The 18,799-nt window shown below is 28.2% G+C and overlaps 1 long non-coding RNA gene and 1 pseudogene across 1 annotated transcript; one reads left to right on the plus strand and one right to left on the minus strand.

The window, feature by feature from the left end:
* Positions 1 to 66: 66 nt before the first annotated feature.
* Positions 67 to 8,078, plus strand: LOC126552023 (uncharacterized). Its single transcript, XR_007605879.1, has 5 exons — positions 67 to 307; positions 947 to 1,036; positions 1,925 to 2,068; positions 4,260 to 4,383; positions 7,984 to 8,078. It is a non-coding gene; the product is annotated as an uncharacterized LOC126552023 (long non-coding RNA).
* An 8,079-nt stretch (positions 8,079 to 16,157) lies between these two features.
* Positions 16,158 to 17,635, minus strand: LOC126552425 (uncharacterized; annotated as a pseudogene).
* Positions 17,636 to 18,799: the final 1,164 nt, after the last annotated feature.

The raw sequence follows: 18,799 nt of genomic DNA on the forward strand, positions 1-18,799 counted from the left end.
CCCGACAAAAAAACTATTGCACCACACTACCCCAACCGTATATTTGTATGATAGTAATCGGGCAAACTTATAACGACAAAAAGCCACCTTAATTAATTATTAACAAAATAAAGTAAGTTTCAGGCGCTGAATCTGAAATAATAATGGAAAAAAGTAAGCAAATGTGTGCCGCTTTGCTGTACATCAGGTGTCAAGTGGATTATTATTATGGGGTGTATTAGTATTACAATTGATTTCAATTATTTATCATCAAATATTTATGAAAAACATTCGAAGTGAGGACGGTCTGTCAGCAGCTCCATGATAGGTATATAAAAATACCAGATAGATGATTTTCTATTCACACAATGTAAAAATTATGGGATCACTATCATTTCTCCCAAATTTTTTTTCTTTCAATTCTTTCTAACTCTAAAAGTCATTGTACATTTGTACCTAACTAAATCTTCGAATTTTAAATTAGCATTTTCATCACAGTTAAATGTGTATTCTTAATTTATTTAATTTTGATGAAAAGTTGTACAATTTAGCAAATTTCAGAATCTAAAATTTAGTTTTACATTATTTTACTTAGCGTAATAATTTTATAGAACTCAAATATTTACATTTATGGTTTGTGTTAATAGAATAATACAATTTATAACTTTTTAGTCTATACTATCTAAAGTAATTCATACAAAAGCCACTATTTTTGAAATTGGGCATAATGCTTACTAATTATGTTTAATGTCATGACTGAGACTTAGATGTTGTTATGATTAAACTAATACATCTTACTATAATATTTATAATAATATTAAAAATTATATTTGTAGTTTGTACAATAGTTTGATTTTTAAACTTGATACAAATTATGACTATTAATAACTTAATTATTAAAATAGTGCATAAAGCAAAAATTTACTTCAAATTAAAAAATTGAACTAACTATCTAAAATGTTATCAGTTCATTTCAGAGATGTTCTTTTCAATGAAGTTCCAATCTTAAGTATGAATATAATAAGTCTGGGATCAGTTTAAACAGAATTGGAAACATGTAAGGAACTGCTTTTATTTTTAAAATCGTAATAATCTAGTAAAGTACCTATGAAATATTAATAAAATTGCAGCCAATATTAATAAAAATAATTTTGTTTATAATATTAATGAAAATATGTTTAACAGAGTAGAGCTAACAGTATATTTTTAAAAGCTGAATACTTCATTAATTTAATGCTATGTATTTTAAAAAATAAAGTTTGTTTAGAGTATTTTATTCATTAAATTTAAAGATGAGTTAAATTATTATTAATTTAATGAAATCAATATAATAATAAATCTTTGCATTTAGTTAAAATAATTCTTATTATAAATAAATAGTAATTTCAAAGAAAATATTTCTATAGAATTAAAAGTTATGGAAAATTGTTAAAATAATGTGTTCTTCCTTGGTAGTTAAATGCTCAATATTTTTATTTTATAATCAAAATATTATAAATTGGTAGTTCAAGGGATAGAGCATTGAATTGTGTTTTTATATATCAATTGAAATTATTTGGAAATATTTTGATGATTGCGCCATCATCAAAATATATACAGTTTCTTGTACTATTTATAAATCATTTTTATATCAATTTTCTTTTATCATATCATGAATTCTTTTAAATATAAATTAAAGCAAATCAATATTTCAATTTTTAGTAACTCATGTATTAAAAACATTTCAAAAAATAATTTTCTTTAAATGCTCATTTAAATGTTTGTTATGAACATCATTGTTCAGTTTTCTCTATGGTTATGGTTGATTCTAATTAGTATGTATTATATGCTGTTGACAAGATTAATGATATATTGTGATTTCCAGAATCCTAGTGACGTCTAGTAATAACACTTATTGTTTCATTTATTTAGACAATTTAACATATTATTTTTTTTTATTTTGCAGAACCATAGATGGTGATCGACTTGTTGATCAATGGCAGTGGCCTCGAAATACTGATAAAACCTAACATTAAACGTTCAGATTAAACAATGATGGACTTATAACTGTTAATGTTTTTATGGCATAAATTTATTCATTTCATTTAATGTGAGTTTACTGTATATGTAATATATTAATAGGTTCTAAATTGTTACAACTACTACGGAATAATTGAGTAGTTTTTTTTTAAACCTCTCATTATTTACCAAACAATTTTCTACACGTTCAGTTTTTATAATTATCTGTTTATACATACTTGGTATAGGGATAATTTAATCTATAATGTCTACATTTAAATCAAAGATATCATTATATGAATTGAAAGCAATATGAGAACCAAATAGAATTTCTTAATACTAAATGGAACTGTCAAACATTTCTTGATGGAACTTGATAGGTATTATTTGGATATTTTAATATTTATGATAATTAACACAATCATCAAACCATATACAATTTCTTGCAATATCAATAAATCATTTTTATCAATTTTCTTTTATCATATCATGAATTCATTTGAATATAAATTAAAGCAAATCAATATTTCATTTATTGATTACTTATGTGTTTTTTACACTTTTCAAAGAATAATTTTCTTTAAATGTTTGTCATGAACATCATCGTTAACTTTTCTCGGTGGTTATGGTTGTTTCTGACTACAATGTATTATGTGCTGTTGACCAGATTAATAATACATTGTGATTTCCTGAATCCCAGTGACGTTTAATAATAACACTTTTTATTTCATTTATTTAAACAATATAACATATTATTATTTTTTTTTCTATTTTTTTTCTAACCATTGATGGTGAATGACTTGCTGATCAATGGCAGTGACCTCGAAATACTGTGAAAACCTAAAACATTCAATGTTCAGAATAATGAAGAATGAACTCATACTTGTTAATGTTTTTATGGCATAAATTTATTCATTTCAGTTAATGTGAGTTAACTCTCTTAAAAAATACCAATAAATTCTAAATTCACACAACCATGCCAGAGTATTTGAATAGTTGTTTTATTTACCTAATAATTTTCCACACATACAGTCGTTATAATCATCTATTGTTCACTGACGATATGATATTGTTCACGGAAGGTTCGTGTTGGACAATTATTAAATTTTAAATTGTTTATTGATAATTAAGGTATTCATTTTATCAATGTATGTCGTTGACCAAATATCTTGTCACTTAGAACTCTCCTTGACTGGGCATTTGTGGTCTGGTTATTTTGTCGTGACGAAACGTTCGGGGGTGTGGTGTAAGGTCTGCGATTTAAACTCTATATCTCATGTGTAGGAAATAATTTAATATGACTTGTTGTTCTTCAATTATTCTGTTAAAAGTAATCAATGGGATCTAAATTGTCACAACCACACTAGAGTGATTGAATAAATATTTTTTAATTCTTTCATAATTTATCAAATAATTCTCTGCACTTATAGTGATTATAATGATACATGATTGGGATAAGAAAAATTTAATATCTAACACTGAAATATAAGTTTTTATCATATTATAATTATAAAGATTAGATGGAAATAGAATCTCCTAATTTTCAGTGAAACTGTCAAGCCATTTTTGATTGAAGTTAATTGAAATTATTTGGAAAATGAGATATTTATGATAAAATCCATATTCAACAAACCGTATACAATTTTCTGTATTATCTATACATGGTTTTTATCATATCATACATTATCTAAAACGGTGGGTTAATAAGCCACTTGTTGGTGTTATATTGGCCACACTGTTTCATTAAACCCCCATCTTGCCCGCCCTTCCTATCATCGCTCGTTATTTCTTAGCTGTGGGCTGTGGTAGTGTGGTTGTCGACTCCTTTCATTTGTGATTTTACTTTCGTTCCTGTAGGTACCACGTTTCACACGTCTCGTATTAATGTCGGCCATTTTGAAGGTTAGTAAATCTAGTATATATTTTTTGAGTATAGGTAGCTACGTGTTTGTTTACGAGAGTTTTTATAATTTGTCAATTTAGTTATTGCCTTATCTTCTTAGGAAACTATATTAAATCGAATCTTACCAGTAATATCTTTTTGTTTGTAATTTTTGACCTCGTGCGAACGTCTCGACCCGTGTCGAGTTATGATGTGCATAGCGCATGTACCTACTTATGTGTTTGTTGCATGTAACTAGCAGAAATTATATACAACAATTCTAATGATTTGTGTCGTTCCGTTTGTTATTAATTGCCACTTATTACTGGTGGTTTGTCCTCCTTATATCGTGTTAATATATTCATATGTTTAATTTCTTATCATGGTTATTTATCTGTAGTAAAGAAGTAATGGAGTTATGCGAGGATCGAGGACAGCCGATGCCAACCATGGTTAAAGAGTACAATAGTTGCCATTTAGTAGCAGAGCATGGTTAGAATAAATCTTCTTCACTGATGCTGACGGTGAGCATAATATTGTATTTAATTTTGTATAAATTATGATTTTATTACCTTACCTTTATCTTTAATATTTAAGTACCTACAGTGAGTGTTGTATTTACCATTTGAATACAACTCTCTGTTGTACGTCAGATGTTATCTTTATGTTTTAATGTCTAATTACATAGGTATCAAACGACTCTGACAATACCTAGTATTATTCATTAATAAAGGTTTTAATATTGTTATTAGTCTTAAGTACACATAGCTATATGTATATATTTATACATGTCGAGCAATGTAAGTTATTAATTATTATTATACTAAAATTAGTATACTGAGTGGCGTTCCCACTAGACTCCAAAATACTGATAAACCATACCGTGAATTGTTAAATGAATCGCCTCTGAATGTCTTGAATACCCCTAACTGTCACCTGAGCTTTTGTCGTAATGTCTCTTTTATATGCTTTAATCATAAGGAGTAGGTGTTATGGTTATGGTGACTCTAACACATGAAGGTTCATGTGGATACGTTTATGTAGTCCATGAAATAATGTGCTATTTTATTATTTCTGTATAAATTTTATTTATACTTTTTATTTTATGTTTAATTGTGTTATATTTGTTAAAATAATTATTTAATTATTTATGTTTTAAAACATGGTTTAATATAATTTGAAAACTTATAAATAATGGTTTCAAAAAATAAATACTGCAGATTGTTAATAATTTCAAACAATTGATTCATCTTTACGGTATATTTTTACTTACCAATTCACAATTTAAAATTTTCACATTAGCTGTATTAGTATTATATTTTCAACTTATTTAGATTTTAATATATGTATATCTTATAAATGCATAATATTTGGAAAATTATTCTAAAGGCAAACCTTTTATTCATATTAACCTCGTAAACGTTTAATAGCAGAGGAAGGTTAGATTGTATGTTCTCTTCTGATGTCACTAATGATCATATTTTTGTAATTATTACTGTATATTTTAAATTTTTTATGATCTTGTCACTATATATCTATATAACTAATAAACTGATGATTAAAAAATATATGAAAAAAAAACATGAGATAAAATTAAAATTTTAATATATAAGTACTTAACATCAAACATTTTTTATTTTGGTAATATTGAATTAAAAATCATGTTTACAATTTTTATAAATTTCATTTATTTTTTAACAGTTATAATAAATATTATTTTTTGTTTAGTATATACCAGGGGTTGGAAAGTAAATTCTATCGTAGCATTAAAGATTAAAATAATTATTCAATGAGGTCCAGTGAAAAAATCTTTTTCAATTAGAAAAATAGCAGTTTAAAAATAAAAATAATAATCTAGTAATTAAAATTAATAAATGACAATATTAGGTAAATATTTATAATAATAACAATAATTTAACAAGCAATGTGAAAAATTGCACTTCTTTTCTTGAGCTAGTTTTTTTTGAAATTGGGAATTCTTGGAGAACAGCTTATGCACAATGTGTCCTCAAAGTGAAAATCTGTTAAGTTTACGTTTTTGAAATTGTTTTAAAACTGATTATTAGCTGCCCGATAAAATATTTGTAGTGCATTAAACTATTATTATTTGAGTTTAAAAAATGAAATGAATTATACATTTTCTATTAATAATTATAATAATAGTACAAAATATGATAATATATACTAAATACTGTTATAGTAAATAACTTAATCAAGTACGATGTATTGACGAGATGCAGAGCTGTGACTTCCGGGGTATGCCAGTGGCCTACTCCTGGTATATACTAAACAATTAAATGTGTGTGATTTAGGTATTATTATTGTTTTTAATTAATTATGTTTTTGATGTTTTAATTTTATTACTATAGTAATTTAATTTTTCTTATTTTAAAAATTATTTTGGATAATTTTATTTCTGCTTTATTTAAAACAGTGTTTATGTTAATTTTCTTTTATTATGGTGTTTTCTAATACATTTTTTTTCATTAAGTTTAAGCTTACTGTTAAAAGATGATGTTTGATCTTAAAATTTTCTTATTTCTTTTGGATTCTTGCTTTCAGGCTGGTTGTGTACTTTTTATATATAAGATGTTGATACTATTTGTATATATTAACTGTTTTAAAACAGTTTAACTGAAAATAGCTTTTGATTTATTTGAGATTTAATGTCTATAATTTGATGGACATAAATCCAGATCCAAATCAAATGTTTTTTTATTGTAAAATTGTTCAATTCGTTATATTTTTGTTGGCCTATTACTTTATTGTAGTTTATTCGATGACTAAATTTAAAATAGGTTTATATGAATTAGTTAAAATTAAGTTTAGGTTTAGCTCTTATTTTTTAATAAGTGATACATTGTGGAGATCTAAATGTTTTTATCTCATGAGAAGCCTTTTGTTTGAGGGTTATTGATTTTACTGTGTGTGTATCCAGCTTTGTTGCGTTAGTGTGTATCATAATTTTTTGCATTCTACATCAACAGACAGGATATGTTGTTGGTCCGATTAATATATTTTGTTTAATTGCATTGCAGGTAATTGTGTTTTCCTTAGCAGGTTTTACATCAGGGTAAAGTTCATAATAATTTTTAAACTTTTTTTCTAAACTTTCTAAAATATGCTATATATATTCAAACATGCTTGATGTGTCATAATTTGCCTTTGATCATTCATAGACGAATATTGTTAAGATTGAGTAATAGCCATATTTCTAATAAGTTGTAACAGCATTTTTTCTTACTACGTTTTAGTGACTAGTGTTGGAATAAGTTGTCCATAGTTACAATTCTGTTCACCTTGAATTTTGTCAAGTGATATGAATAATGGTTTTAAAATATCTACATAATCAGATAAATAATCTAGCTCATAACTTTTTAACTGAGCAATACTATTAATAACTTCTAATTTAACATAAAAATTTTCCTTATTTTTTAAAATTAAACATAATGCATCGCACAATGAATTCCAGTGTTTTATACAAAGATAGCTTAATTTAAAGCCCAATATAGAAAAATAGTTTCAGCTGTCTTTGGTCGCCTAGAAACATTCAACAACAATGTACATTTAGCTAGAGCTGGATGGTCTTTTTTTTTAGAGTTATATTATATTAAATAATTTTATTTATATCAGTACTAGCAATCAGGTTTAATATACGTGTTGCACAACGTTGATGGTATGGTAAAGGCGAATTCTGTACATTATTGTCAGAATTCCTATCTACTTCAATAAATTGTATATCTTTATTTTCGTTAGTATTATCTAGTTAATTTTTATCATTATTAACTACAAACTCTTTAAAAGCTTTAACGATATTAGAGCCATTGTCTGTAACTGTAGGAACTATTTTAGAAATATTTAAATCTTGTTTTAAATGTAAATTAAGTAAAATATTTGCAAAGCAGTTATAAGAATGAACTCCTTTAAAACGAGTAGAATCCAATTCAATTGATATCCTACTAAAATCCTTATAACTTAACACATGAGCTGTGACTGACTCCAATAAAACATCTATCTTTCATTGACTAAATATCTGTTGTAGTGCATATATACTGGTACAGACTAAGAAAATATTTAAATTTATCAATAGATAGCGTATAATAATCATTTATTTTCCTGTCAAGGGTTCTTCTTGAAAATACTTCAACTCCTCCAAAATCACTGAAAAAATCAATAAAAACTTTTTCTTTTACAATTGATAAAGAGTGTAAACCATTTCAACAAAATTAACAATATTCTGATTGAAATTTTAAGAATAAAGAATAAATACACATTTTGAGTTGTATATTTTATTTTACTTTTTAACAGTAATGTTTACTTATATATTTATACGTATTCTTATTTATAGATTTATATTATATTATATTTTATTATCTTATATTTTTTTATACTTAATACAAATTTGAATTTTTTAAATGCATATTTGTTGCATATATATTAATGATTTCTACTGTTTGTTAAATGGAATATGATTAAATTAGATGGTCGATTGAGTTGATGATCACAACTAGTAAGTGGAATCATCAACACTCTAGGACTGTTTCATATATAACCATACCTAAAATAAGTTTCAAACAAATAAACAAATAATTTATTATGAGATAGGTACCTGCGGTTTAATAAAATACAATGAACAAACTAAATAATACATATATCATAAATTATAAGAAAACTAAGTAATAGAAAATTCTTACAAAATAAAGTTCTTTAAAAACAAAAGTAGGGTAAACTTATAATTTGTAATTTTACACTAATAATATATTCAGTTAAATAAACGGTGTTCTTGATTCCCTAATAAATTATATCTTCCAATTGTTTTTCATTTTTTTTTATGGATTTATGTATGATATGATAATATGTATTTTTTTTTTACATTTTGGCTCTTCTATATTTATTAATACATTTGGTGGCTTGCGAGTCTTGTAATGACTCAAAAATATGCTTGCGCGTTGCTATTGATGAGTCTATACTTTATAATAATATATTAACCATGGTGTTACGGTCAAGTACTTTCAACGAATAATAATTAATGAAGCTAGGAGTAGCTACTATCCTAACCTTACTTTTATTATTAGTTTAAGCCTATATATTATTACGATTATTCGCGATCGTGAATACAGTTTTATAAATATTATTTATTTTTACACTTTTTGATTTTACACCAGGGTCTGCGTTGTCTTACTCAATAATGATCTTGTTGTTCTGGACATGTAGTTATATATTAATATATTCTCTTACCAGATAGTTCGCTGTAGACAAGATGATAGTTAGAATCTGAACGAATACTTTGGTATTGAGAAAGATGTTTTAAATGAAATCAAAGCAGTAGTGATTCGGTTTTGAACAATAATTTACAACTTCCCAGCAAGATAGAAAATCAATTATATAATTAAGTTAAATAAGCTTTTTGGTTTTAAGTAAGACGGTGTAATAGTTGCACTGAACTAGATGGCTGATGGAAGCAAACTGACTTGAAAACGGGAAAGGGGGCTCTACTTATAATATTGACCTTTTGACTTGTTGTTCTATAATAAGTTATTATCATAAATTTTTATGAAGTAATTTTGTGAAATATAAACATGTTATTTGATACAAATATAATTAATAAATATGTATATGTATAATTATTGAGTAGTGTAAATTTTTATCTAATTTTGATGTTCAAAGCTGTAAATAGTTATTAGTTTTAATTGTGTTGGTCTTTGAGATGTAATTAATAATGGGCTAGGTATGTGGAATAATATCATAAATTTTGACTTATGAAACTATTGTTATTAAACGTAGTTGTTTGTTGCATATTAGTATTTTAATAGTTGACAATATTATGATGATATTATATTATGAAGCTGAGTGGCGTAATAATGTGAATATCATTACTGTCTCTTCTCGCTGTTTACCCTTGATGTATTGTAGAAAGAAAGTAGTTTAGTTTATGTTACCCTTATTGAGTTACTACATACATAAGTTACATAGTTAATGTTACTATTTCTGAGTGAACAATGAGTATATGACGTTTAAGGGATACATAGACTTGATTTGTGAAATCGGTATCAAAGTTACCTATTGGATTTACCAGTTACGTTATGACCATAATATTAACTACAGTTAAAAAACGAGTTGATTAGAATATTATTATATTCAATCCGATTCTTTTACTTTTTCATCAAAATTTATCGTTATATTCAATTAATGATATAACGGTATAATGGTTGGTTTTAAATATCTATGAACATTATATTTGTTGTTATTGTAGAACTGCCTTTGTATGAAATGTTATTTTGTGGGATATGTGTTGCTTATTGTCTTGGATATTCTTATTTGTGTTAATTGAATTTGTACTATTAAATAAAATGATTGATATATATTTTGTTTCAATAAGTGACTTCTTTTAGGGATTATGTATATTTTGATTTTGTTTAAAATACAGAAGACATTCTATTTCTTTTTCTGTACCAACTACTTGGTGAGATCTTCGTCAACATTCATATTTTGTTGTTTTTATCGTTGGTCAACCCTTTTATATATTTTTTTGTCAAAATGAAGTTTTCGTTTGTCATAAAGTTAATCTTCTCTTTTTGGAATCTACCTAGTTTTTTTGACACTGGTACATAAGCACTTTTTTCTCATAAAGTTATGTTATGTTGTGAACAGTAATCCTTCCATCTGTAGATAACATTCAGATTTTGTATAACCCAATGACGATGTACTGTGTAAGAATATTTTCATATTAGATATAAAATACAATTTTTTTGACTAGTGGTTTTTGAGTACCTACCTATTAGCATTATATTTGATGTTACTATGTTAACTGACCTTTAACATACTTTCTATTATGTAGGATATGTATTGTTCATAATAATTAAATTATTGATATTTTCTTTGTTTCAATTAATGATGCCTTCTGCAGAGTTTATTATCATTTTGTTTAAAATATTATTCTTATTTGTTATGTTTATGATATGCTGTTTAGTTGTCTCGTTACACCATATACATATAATTCAATAATATTAGGTATTGTCCTTTAACAAAGTGTTTAGTGATAGGTATGCTAGAAGAAATAATTATAGATTTCTCATTTATATGATTTAAATAATCCACATCTCATAATTATCTGAAAAATATAACAAAATATGTTTAATGATAACACAAATTTTTTAAGGACTAATCTTTTTAAACAAATAGCAACCTTTTTCACAGTTATACTCGAAAATAGGTAATACAAAAATAACGTTTTTAAAGCATAAACTTGAATGACCAAAAATTCCTTATCACATAATGTCCGTTAAAATATCCCATATTTTCTTGTGTATCATGTTCATTGTCCATAGTCTGACTTTGTCAGTATTCAACATTGATGTTTTGATTGTTGGTTAACCTAACACTTAATTATATAATGTATTTAATCATTTTTGATTTTTCGACAATTTCTATTTTAGCTGAAAATTTTGTCAATCATTACATCAAATAAAAACATTTTTATGCTTTTTGGAGTTCATTTTTTTAAAAGTAAACATACAGTATAATTGTAATATATATACTTAATCGAAAAATAATAATGTATGATGTAATTTGTTTTGAATTTTAACTTAAAATGTTTACAATAATACAATCAAATTATTTGTTTATATAACAAAATCTTTAAACGTTTATTTTATTATTTCAGTATAATAAAAACATTAGTTGTATAATAAACATCTAATTACTATTTGTTCTTTACTACCACATTTTTATTAGCTTTAGTGTACATGTTGTTTTTATTAAAAAAAAATAATTAAAATAAACATTATTATTGTATGTGCCTCTGGCGTGGTCTAACGATCCGTAAGCTCATAAATGTTTGTTAGAATCATTGATTTGAATTACAGTTAGTAACTCAACTCTAACCAGGAACATTATTAATATTAGCTAATTTACATAAACAACATATTTGTGGTTTACACACAATTTTTGTGTTTTGATACATTATGGGATCTTCTGATACTAGTACATTGAATAGCAAATGTTAAAAAGCTTATAATCAAATGTCTAGTAAAGAATATTTGACAAATAGTTGTTACATAGTGTATACGATCAAATGTTTTTTATTATATTATTAAAAAAAATTGACTCATATTTTGTGTTATATGTATATAACTTAGCTGTTATTAATATGAATACATTAAATAATGGGAAATATGTAATTATTACATATTACTGTTTAAAAAAAAAAATTGTAATTTATAAAAATTTTTTGATTTCATTAGGAATAAAATTGTTAATAGTAAACTAGACAAAATCAAAATATTAAAATATTATTATTTTTTAATTATTACATCATACATGACTTTTTATTTGTAATTTGATGGTTTTGAAGAATTTAAATTGAGATCATTTCAAAAAATGAATGAGCATAAAAAAATGTTTTTGTTTTGCGTCTGTCTTAATAACATTTATTTATATTACTTACATTAAAGTATCAGACATTTTTACAATGCATTTGTGTTAACGTTGTAACACTTTTTGTTTATTTCTATAAAGCAGATTGTAATATGAAATTTGATAACTTGCTCTAGAGTTTACAAGTATTATAACAACATAATCTTTTCCTAGCATCTAGGTATGGAATAAATAATAAAAACTAATTAAAGCAACTTAACAACTTATATTTATATAATTTTATAATTTTATTATATTATAAGTTACTATTAAAGTTTTATAACAATTTTATCAAAAAATAAGAAAGTGAATTGTTCAATAATGCAATAATATTTCAAATGAACCTTGGAATTATTTAAATATTTTCAAAAGACATAACAAAAACCTTATTCTTTATTATTAATATCTTGATTAGTGACCACATTGTTGTATTATCTGAAACTAAATTAGATATAATAATTGTTAACTTTTATCTTTCTTAGTTTAATTTTTTTTTTTGGAAGTCTTTTTAGTTTTGATTAGTTTTGAAATTTTATCTCTTAATTTGTTTAGTTCAACTTATGATTTTTTTTATATCATATGGAATATTTTTGGAATAATTATTATTTATTTTTATTAATTTTGGTTTTGAAGTTGGTCTTGAGGTGTTCTAAGATGGAGGGTGAAAAAAATAATACTATTATGCCAATCAGTGAATGGCTGACGACGTTATCAATGACTATTGTGATTTAATGAAAATAGCTTACTTTATAGTGGCAGAGTATCTCATTCTATTATCCTTTATCGCTAGCGACATTTAAGAAAGCTACACTTCTTGAGCTTAATTGCCACCCATATGTGTTAGTTTTTACGTGCATTTACTGTTTGTGCAATAAATATATATACATGATATTTACAAAATATACAACAATATATACATGGTATTTACAAATTAGAAATATATGTACAGTTTTAATTATTTTATGGATTCCTGTAGAAGCAATCTCATTAAATCTTTTTCAGATTCATCCCACTCATGACCACCAGTATCTATCTCATGATCTAGCCAATAAAAAATCTTCTCATCATCATCCCTATAAAATTATAAATATAAGTAAAATAATTTGAAAAATATAAAATAATTTTAAAACTTACTCTAAACTATAATGTCCGTGAGCCAGTGTATGTATTTTATCCTCGAGCACCACTCTTTTATCATCAAAGTTATTCAGTGTTAATTTATTTGTTTTAATTGTCATTAACTTGTGTTTAAACGATCGTATGGAAACATTCTCTCTATTGAAATCCATCTCCTCCACACCAAACAAACACTTTTTATGATCATTGAATGTCATATGGTTTTTAACTACGTGTTGTCTTATCCCCTTAGCCTTGATTTTCTCCTTTCTGACCAAAATGAATGAGTATGATTTGACTCTTAACGCACCAAATTCAGTCATTATTTCACCTTTGGTCTCGTCAGAAAATAGACCTGGGATCTTTTTACGCTCGGCTATATAGCAAGGGTGATATTTTGGCAGGTCAGATGTATCCATTCGATCTAACAAATTCGGGTTGTTAGTTAAGTCCTCATAAAAATCGTTCGTGTTTATATGATACACTAGAGAATCTAAAATAATAATAATATATATTAAATTTATTCAAACATAATGGTTTTATATATATTTATTTACCTGTATCGGTGTACATTAGTTTAATATTATCTCCATAGTGTTTTTTCATAACGTTGAAATGATAGTCGTACATTAGGGTTTTACTTATATCAAGCACTGCGAATCCTAAAAATAATAAGTGTTAATAAATCTATAATAGAAAGCGATATATATATATATATATATACCGATATAGATAGGTTTATCAAATTTAATAATTTTGTTCTCAAGCTCCACAGCGTTGAGATTATCATTATAACTAGTACAGTGCTTGAATGTAGCCTTATTGATCAACTTCTGCAACCTCCTCTCACACAACACTAGCTCCATCTTCATTTGCTTGCGTTTTGATTCCATAGTTTTCCCTGTATAAAGTAAAATTTTAATGTTAAAAATGTTTAAAATATTTATTAGTAACCTACCAAATACAGCGTTATTCATTAGTTTAAAAAGATCCCGCTCAAAATCGTCCCCAGCCTTCTTCCTCATCTCAGTGTTAAGTTTTATGTAATCTTCCATCCACGCAGACTAGTTAAACTGTATAACTCTATGTACCTATAAAAAAAAAAAAAAAATTGTTAAAAATCTGTTTGAAATCTTATAAAATGCAGATATTTACTTTTTCAACTATTAAACCGTTTTTAATCTCCTGCTGCAGGTTTCTATAGTGTATAACATAGTTTGTCTTTTTTCAAATGTAGCCATCAGTTTCCGTACCTTTGATCCACGCGGTATACTATTTTGTGGCAGGAAAGGCAGGTCGTTATGGTTATCGTGCAACTCTTTCGGGTAAGACACATCTACTTCATATACCCGTCCTTTATCCGATGTTGATGTTAAATCGTCCAAACCATCCAAGCTGGGTTCAACCCAGTTGAAGTCACCGTACGGCATGTACTCTGACATTGCCCATCCGTATAAGTTGTTACCTGTAAAGTTTAAAAGTTAAAAAATATTTTTAAAAATAAAATATTTATACTTAAGCCCTGGTATATCAACTACGATTTCTCCTTCGTTTCATCATAACCAGGTGTCTTAGCATTGTTGGCCTTGGCATACCTAACCTAACCTAAAAAAGAAAAAAAAATGTTTAAATGTATGTATTTTTAAATATAATATTATACTAACCGTTCTCAAACATCAAAAGCATATCGTAATCTGTCAGAAGTTCCAACTTCTTACCCGTATACTTCAACATTGCGTGGAAACTTAAACCGGGTGCAGTGAAATAGTGAGCGGGATCCAGGTTATAAGTCTTCATACAGACATCGCGAAAGTTTTCAAAGATGTCCGCCAACAGTAACACATCGTTTTTTAAGTATAAATCACTGTAATTGCCTAACGTCTTATAATTGAAGTGATCCCAGACCTGTAAAATACAATAATTTTAAAATATAGATCTAAATACGCGCACTACATATAACATACCTCCTTGGCGTGATCGAACTTTTCCTCCGTTATCCCCGACTCAATGTGCTGTAAAAGTCTCTCTTCCGTGGTAATCGCCTATCGTCTAACTTGTCCCAGCTATCGGTGTACTCATACGGGTACACCCCTTTTTGTGTCACGAGCGGCATATCGTCTCCAGTAAACACTTTAGCTGTTTCACGAAAGTTTTCAAGACCTGGTGTTATCAAATTTTTAGCGAGTGAAGATAGACTCGTTGCCATGAAGCGGAAAGTATCAATAAACCGAATCGAAAATCTGCTTAACACAAATTTCGAAAACGAAATATATTTTTCCTCACTGTTGGGTATTACTTTTATAGTTTGGGTGTCATGACCAAGTTCTGTGACTATCAGGTGTGCGTCGTAGTTGGACAAGTTGTGGAAAAATATCGGTACAAACTTTTGTGTTTGCAATTTTTAATTGTATACATTACAAAGAGCTTGACGATACTTCCCTGATAGATGGCAATGGTCAGCTGTCTTGCGACGAAGTGTTTCCGAGGGTGGGCTAAACTCGATTTTACATAAATTGCAATGCGTTGCTGCTTCGTGAGCCTGGACGCCATCCGCGGACATGTTTATAGTTATATTGGTTTTTAGTAGTTTTTCAATATTTAACGATATATCCATCACGGTATCAACGAAATATCTCGCCACATCAGGTCGACTCTCACTTCTTCGGTAGATAACTGGTGCTGTTGGTATGTTGTATTCAGCCAATAGCTCCGTCGGTACATCTTCACTCGCCTTCACAATGAGACCATAGCTCATAGCCTCATGTTTTTAGACAATCTTCGTATTTTTCCCCTTCATCTCGTCCGTCTTAACTAGCAGTGTCTCAAAATCAGCATAGATGGCAAATGGGTGGCTCTGTGTGTTTTGCCACGCATCAAACATAACACAATCACCCTTCTTAGGCATTTTAGGCAGTATTGGTTTGTGCGCCCCACAAATCAACTTATGCTGCTTCAACGCTTCCTCCCCACTCAGCTTGCGTTTATATATTTGATTATCGAAGCTGGTAAAGCATCTTTTACAAAATACGACTCTCTCAGTGTGTTTAGTTTTCTGAGCACGTATCAGGCGGGAAAAATTGGAGATGTAGACGTAATGCGACAGATTATTGTCCGTCACCAACAGCAAGTCAAAATGGTTGGCTTTCTCCTCGTCTACTACACGAAAGGGATACACCTCTTACGTCGGGTATTTCCTCGGAGGCTGGAATTTTTTGTCCAAACCATAGACATTTACACTCACGTTAAGCTTATTATTTTCAAATTTTGTTATATCTGACAGAGGTGTTGGAAAGGTGATTCCATCAAAATTATATCTCCCCTCTTGCTGTTTATAATTATTACCGACACAATATTTATATTTATCTGACAAATTCTCTGCCACATGCTTTGCTAATATAGCCCACTTGAAACACTGTTGGTCATTGTTTTGTGGGTTTATTGTAGCTCGTCTCCTATCTATATATACCGGTAACTGTATATATGAAGAGGCAGCCATCGGTGTATATTTATATATACCTAGCAATAATCCGTCTATAGTTTCTACGGTAAACCCGCTTCCTCTACTAGTATAAGTTTCTTCCTCGGCCAGCAATTTTATAAAAGCCCTCTCTAAAGTCTCTTCAATGTTACTTTCCGGGAAAATTTCGGTCGCTGATGTTTTAAATGCTCGGTTTTCTGACGAATTAGAACGTTGGGGCGGTTATAGGTAGCCTCGAGCTTTAGGTTAAATTTAATCGCCCCTTGCTGAACGCGTGTTTTTAATATTTGATTTAGCTCAGGCTCGATCGAGCGGAGAAAGTCGGGATAATTTTGAACATTGTTAATATTTTTGACATAAAACCACACGACTTTTCGATTCGCAGATGAGGACATTTCTGTGAACCCAGGAGCCTTAACCATGTCCATACGAGCTTTTTTCGCCCTAGTACCCGACGTGGTATTCGCGGTGGAAGTACGTCCTCCGTTAACGGATGTGGTGCAAGAATCTTTTTAAAAAATGAAAAAACCTAATTAATTTGAGTTTGAAAAAAAAATAAACTAACCTGTAATAGCGTTCTGTTTCTCATATTCGTCCATTGCAATCATACACAAATCATCTTCAGATACCTCATTCGATCCGCCAGCCGGGATATCTGGGACAAATATCTGAGGTGCTATCTGTATGAAACAATGTCGAGTGGGTTGAGCATCGATCGGTGCAGCTGGTCGGTCGAGCTGCGCATAGGGTTGGCGAAAACCTGGCATGATACCATGTTTTATTTTCAGGTGTTTGTTTAAACCAGTTTTATAAGTGAATGTTAACGCACAAACAGTACACGGAAAACGAACTCCCTTATGCTTTTTTTGGTGGGCAACCAAATTCCGTTTAGCACTGAATACCGACAGGCACTGCACGATTTAAACATAATTTTAAAAAGAAAACGAAAAGAAAAATAACTACTCATCAGATTATCTTTATGTTTAGACGTGCGTCTAAATTAGAGTGCGATGGAAGTAAAAAGTTTATGGTGTAAAGACTGCATTTCGGAGTTGCAACAATAATATGAACACCTTTCTATAAGAGAGATGATATTAAATCATCTTAATGTATTAAATGTTCAAAAAAATAAACAAAACTATTGTAAGTTTTACCTTAATTTTCCTTTTTTGGTTGGGAAGTGATGTATCAAATAAGGGTCCACATTTTATTGAAGTATTTCTACTTAATCGATGTATAACATTATGTATGTGGCCAACCACTGTTTCGTGGTCACTACGATTACAGCAAGTGGGTCGGAATGACCATCGACATTTGTTTCAGAGAAATTTTTAAGTAAGTAGTTCAATATTGATATTTTGGAAATTTAGACAATATTTCTTCAAAACTATCGTGTAATGGTGTTACTAATACCAGTGCTAATTGAAAGAAATTGCCAAACACTTTTATATTTATGTCGCCAAATGGTTTATTTATTCTTAATATAGACCTCAATCGTTGATCAATGTATCCCAGTGTTTTTATGACAACCATGAAAATTTCATAAATTATCAAAAGCTTTACATTGGCAAACTGACAACGTAGTGTATTTGAAATATCTGAACTTAACTTTGGTAACAATCCGGCAAATTGATTCAATGGTAGCTTGAACTTGGAATGAAGTGTTAATCCTTTTATTCCATAAGCTGCTTTACCTGTTGGTGCTGTCAGCAATACGGGAGGAAGTGACAGATCATCTATATCTGGTCTAAGATTTGCTATCCGAAATACAGATTGTGCTTATGCTCGTATAAGCATTGACTTTTCAACTTCGCTGGTCCAATGACAAATACCTTCATCGCAGGATGACCTTTTCCCACAATTGACTTCTTATCACATTTGTTGTATGATATAAGAGTTGGCGTTGACCATCGTTTAGACATCCAATTAAG

The sequence above is a fragment of the Aphis gossypii genome, chromosome X (genome assembly GCF_020184175.1).
Source record: "Aphis gossypii isolate Hap1 chromosome X, ASM2018417v2, whole genome shotgun sequence".
NCBI lineage: Eukaryota > Metazoa > Arthropoda > Insecta > Hemiptera > Aphididae > Aphis > Aphis gossypii.